The sequence below is a fragment of the Ictalurus punctatus genome, chromosome 9, assembly GCF_001660625.3.
Source record: "Ictalurus punctatus breed USDA103 chromosome 9, Coco_2.0, whole genome shotgun sequence".
NCBI classification, from domain to species: Eukaryota; Metazoa; Chordata; class Actinopteri; order Siluriformes; family Ictaluridae; genus Ictalurus; species Ictalurus punctatus.
The window spans coordinates 15,032,501-15,037,500 of record NC_030424.2 but is presented as its reverse complement, the minus strand read 5'-3'; the positions used below and the strand labels follow the sequence as shown (position 1 = coordinate 15,037,500).

At 42.1% G+C, this 5,000-nt stretch overlaps 1 protein-coding gene across 1 annotated transcript in view; it reads right to left on the bottom strand.

Moving 5' to 3' along the window:
- The window catches only part of jmjd1ca (jumonji domain containing 1Ca), a 71,531-nt gene that overhangs the window by 25,412 nt on the left and 41,119 nt on the right, over positions 1-5,000 (bottom strand). The gene's annotated exons all lie outside the window — the stretch shown is intronic.

Genomic DNA, 5,000 nt, shown 5'->3' with positions numbered 1-5,000 from the left:
GATTTACTGTCAACAGGCTGATTAACTAAAAGCTATTTAAGCATGTTTTAATGTAGTAAGCTCTCAAATTGCAACTGCGACCTCACGTTGACTAAAAACTAATGAACAAGTTTACCGTTACATCAGGATGGAATCTAGCATAGTTTAACTGGATTTCTTTGGAGGGATAAATAATTATATATATATATATATGTAGACCAAAGACAGCTTTTCAAGAGAAGCAGCTCATACCAACTGTGAAGCACGGTGGTAGAAATGTTATGGTTTGGGGTTGCTTCACCGTCTCAGGGATGGACAGCCTGCATTCATTGCTTCAACTATGAATTCTGCATCATATCAAAGAGTGCTTGAAGATAACGTGAGGCAATCTGTCCGAAATTTGAAGCTGAACCGAAGGTGGACCTTTCGACAGGACACTAGGATCCTAAGCACACTAGCAAATCCACCAAGGAATGGCTCAAAAAGAAGAAATGGAGGGTTATGGAATGGCCTAGTCAAAGCCCGGATTTGAATCCCACTGAAATGTTGTGGGGGATTTGCATGGAAGAGTGCTCACAAATTCCAGTAAGCCTGATGGAGAATTAGGCAAAACTCCTACAAGACGTTATTTCTGCTAAAGGGGGCAATACTAGCTTCTGAGGCCAAGGGTGTACTTACTTTTTCCACAGAAGTATATCATATCTATTGATATTTCTGTTGAATAAATGAATGAAAATGCTAATTTTCTTTGTGTTTTTTTATTCTACGCTATTGTTTTGCTGCAATGACTTCCGGGACTTCAAGTGGGCTTGGTCCGCTCGGGTCTGCATCCGATGCATCCTTGATATCAAGAACACATCTGTGAAATTTCATGCGTCCCCGGTACTTGCGTTTTTGAGTATTGGAATTGAACCTCGGCGGTGGATCATGACGTAGAACGAGTTCACAAGGACGCAAGATCGGATAAGAACGCGTGTTGAGAAACGGCCTCTGTCTTCAGAGATTCAGTTCGCTTTCTCATCCTAGTCTTGAATAACAATACGAACACTCCCATGATGCTCCATAATAACTGGGAACAGATCTTGTAACACAGGGACTGATATTGCAGCATGTCTGTCTAAAATATAATGCCAGTAAGTTGAAGTGAGGATGTTTAACACAATCGATTCCAAATTACATGTGTAATATATTGTACTCAAAAACTTCAAAACTAACTATACTAATTATTATTAATGTATTAATTATAAGTATAAAACATTACTCATATGATGAGTCAGTGCCATGTGCGGGGAAGTTCCCTTAAAGTTGAAATAAAAGCCATGCCCTTGCTTATAAACAAATCAATTTCTACTTTGCTTTCTCGTTCTGTTTCTCACAAAAATCAAGTGCGTGCGATTGGAAGGGTGGGAGGTGAGGGTGAAAGAGAAGGACATGGGGACAGAGACACAGAAAGAGTGAGATAGAAACACATGGGGGCATGAGACAGAGAGAATATGTGTGAGAAAGATTTTAATTTCCCCAAAACAGCTACGCTCATCCTTTTGTGCATGCGCGCGCACACACACGTACACACACACACACACACACACATGTATACACACACACACACACACACACACACACACACACACACACTCAGCTTTGAGTTGTCAAGGAAACAGTAATAAATAGAGGGTCATCAGCCTGGGCTCTAATATCTCTCCTTCACCACACATACACTCAAATCCTATCTATTCCACCTGTACCCTCCTCTCTCTCTCTCTCTCTCTCGCTCTCGCTCTCTCTCTCTCTTTCTCTCTTACTCTCTCACTATGTCTTTCTTTCTGTCTCTGTCTTGCTCTGTCTCTGTCTGGCGCTGCACAGCTGGGACTGCTCTGTAATTCACTCACGCCTCTAGCTCACAGCTGCAGGAGTAAATAGGAGAAAAGCTCAGAGTGGATGTGGATGTGTGAAGAGCCCTGGCTCGTGGAGTGTACTACAGCTGGAAAAAGAAGAGAGAAGGAAAATTGTTATAGCTGTTTTTAAGGCTCTTCTAGAACCTCCAGAATTGTCATGCTCAGATCACATCAGTGTCACTCAGAGCCTCAGTCCGTCCCTCTCTCAGACCTCCTGCTCTATCCATCTTGTCTTTCTTCTTCTAGTTACAGCCTGTTAGCTCTCTCCCCCTGCTCACATCTCCCTCTCTTGCTCTCTCTCTCTCTCTCTCTCTCTCTCTCTCACACACACACACACACACACACACACACACAAAGATGAAAGAATGAGACTCTCCCTTTTATCATCCATCAACAGGCATCACAGCCTGGGAGTGATGAAATGATGTGTGTATGTGTGTGTGTGTGGTTTTTTTTTTTTTCTATCTTGGTGGGAACCAAATATCCACATAACAATAGGAGTGAAACAGTTTTGACCTTGTGGGGACATTTGGCCAGTCCCCATGAGAATAACTGCCTTAAAAAACAAAACAAAGAAATAAACAAACCAACAAACTGCAGCTTTGATAAAAACATTAATTAGCTGCATCAATAATTATGGCAATGGAAGGTCCTCACAAGGTTAGTAAGACACAGGGATGAGTGTGTTTGTGAGTGAGTGTGAGACAGAGAGAAAATACGTGATACTGCACAGAACACAGTGAATATAAACTAATCACCACTGAGACCTGCAGCAATGACACAGAAATCAAAAATAACATTTTTACTGGACTATTTCAAGCCTCTGTTAGGATGTTCCATGAATTTGTTTATTTATTTTCATTTCTAACATAATACTGAAATCAGAACTCTGACTGCTGGCCTCTATTAGGGCTGATATAATATATCGCAAAGCATGTCATGATTGCAGAGTGTAGCAATATAATCATTACATGCTATATTTATCCATTTTGGCAGCCATCGCTTATGCCCCCATTCTGACCTTTATCCACTTTATAATGGCAAAAGCTGTTATGGCTGTTAAGGCCCTATTATGATGACAAGCCATCTGTTATTATTTAATAGTCGCTAATTATATGCTCCACCCTGAAACACGTTAAACATATTTATTTGAGAATATTGGTGAATTCTGGCGCTAATTTGTGGGTTGATGCTGTAAGGTGATCTTGCTAGCGCAGCTACAATGAACATTAATAGAAGAACTTTCAACAAACTCGACCATAATGTATGATGGTCAGGTTTCAATGTTAGCTCCTAAAAACAAACAAAAAAGCAAGAGCTTCTTTTCTCACTCACATTTTCAGTGATGTTCAATGAGAAATCCAACATGGTCATAGTGAAGACTACACACGCTTGGCTATTTAGTGACCAACAACGTGACAAGTTGTCACAATGGTGCTGCTCGAGGACAGACAGTATTAGCATTAAAGTTGACGTTTTGGAACCTGATCTGTTTGAGCAGAGTATATAGATGAGGAGGTGAGAAAGCTGGACAGACTAGAGGACTGAAGTGTTGCTGCATTGGTCCCTTAAGGTAATGAAGGTGTCACAATGTAGTTGAATGGCATTATGGTTAATATAAGATACGGTAAATCTTGGAAGACAAGGAATATGACGAATTTATAATAAACAAATCATTCAAGGTGGAGTTTTCCTTTAAGATGGAAGACAATAATGATAAGGGGGCACATGGGATTAGTGGTGAGCATGTTTGCCTCGCACCTCTGGGGTTGGGTTCCCGCCTGTGTGTGTGGAGTTTGCATGTTCTCCCCGTGCTTTGGGGGTTTTCTCCATGTACTCTGGTCTCCTCCCCATGTCGGTTGTAGGCTGACTGGCATTTCCAAATTGTCCGTAGTGTGTGAATGTGTGTGATTGTGCCCTGCGATGGGTTGGGACCCTGTCCGGGATGTCCCCTGTCTTGAGCCCTGAGTGATTGCCACTTATCTAAACATACACTTAACAGGAATTCATTATGAACAGAAAATAGAATGAACCTTATCTACAACCACAACCACCAACGTGTTGCTTTAAAAATGAAGCAGTGTGAGTAGGGAGTAGATATCAAATGTCATCTGTGTTTTATTCTCCACATTGGTTGTGTTTTGAGCCAGCCAATCTCACCAGTCCTTTTATTGTTAGAGAATTCAGCAGTGCAGTATCCGAGACAACCCATAATAATCCATCATCATCACCCAGAAACCAAACACCCACACACACACGAGCTGCGACAACTAATTTTACTTTCAAATACTAATCATGCTTTTCAAATTAGAAAGAAAACAAAAACATATTCAGATGTTTAAGTGTTCATGTTCCACTTTTACTTGTCTTATTGACTTGTCTCATCCACTTTCCATTCCGCTTATCCTACACAGGGTCGCGGGGAGCCTGGAGCCTATCCCACTGTGGATGGGAGGCCAACCCATGGGCACCCCTGCACACACGTTCACACACTACGGACAATTTGGGAATGCCAATTAAACTACAACGCATGTCTTTGGACTTGGGGAGGAAAGCGTAAAGAGTCAACCCCCGAAGCACAGGGAGAACGTGCACACAGGGCGGAGGCGGCAATCAAACCCCCAACCCCTGAGGTGTGACGCAAACGTGATAACCACTAAGCCACCTTGCCCCCTACTAGAAAGTGATATTAGATGTAAATAGTTAATAATCTGCAGTAGAGACTTTTCTGTGGATGAATCTCACACTCTGTTAGCCATAGAGTGTACAGTGTACTGGCACTCTGCCCAGGTATACTGATAACTGTCCAAGTATATAACGTCTCATTAAAAACCATATTTTAAAAGCATATTAGTCCATTATAAGAAATGATCATGCCTTGTTTTTAATTGGGCTGTGGCATGAACCTTGAGTTACCCAAGAACTGTGAACTTGGCTCCTGAGTCAGGAGATCGCAAGCACGGATCCTGATGATGTCACAGCCATCCATGGCCAGGAGTCAAGAGAGTAAAACTGTCCGTGCTGTCTGGGTGGAAGGGATGGCAGCGAAACTAGCCAATCGTGGGTGTCTGTGAACTCATGGATGTAGAAGAAGGGAGATCATGCTTTCCTCGGAATGTGTTATGC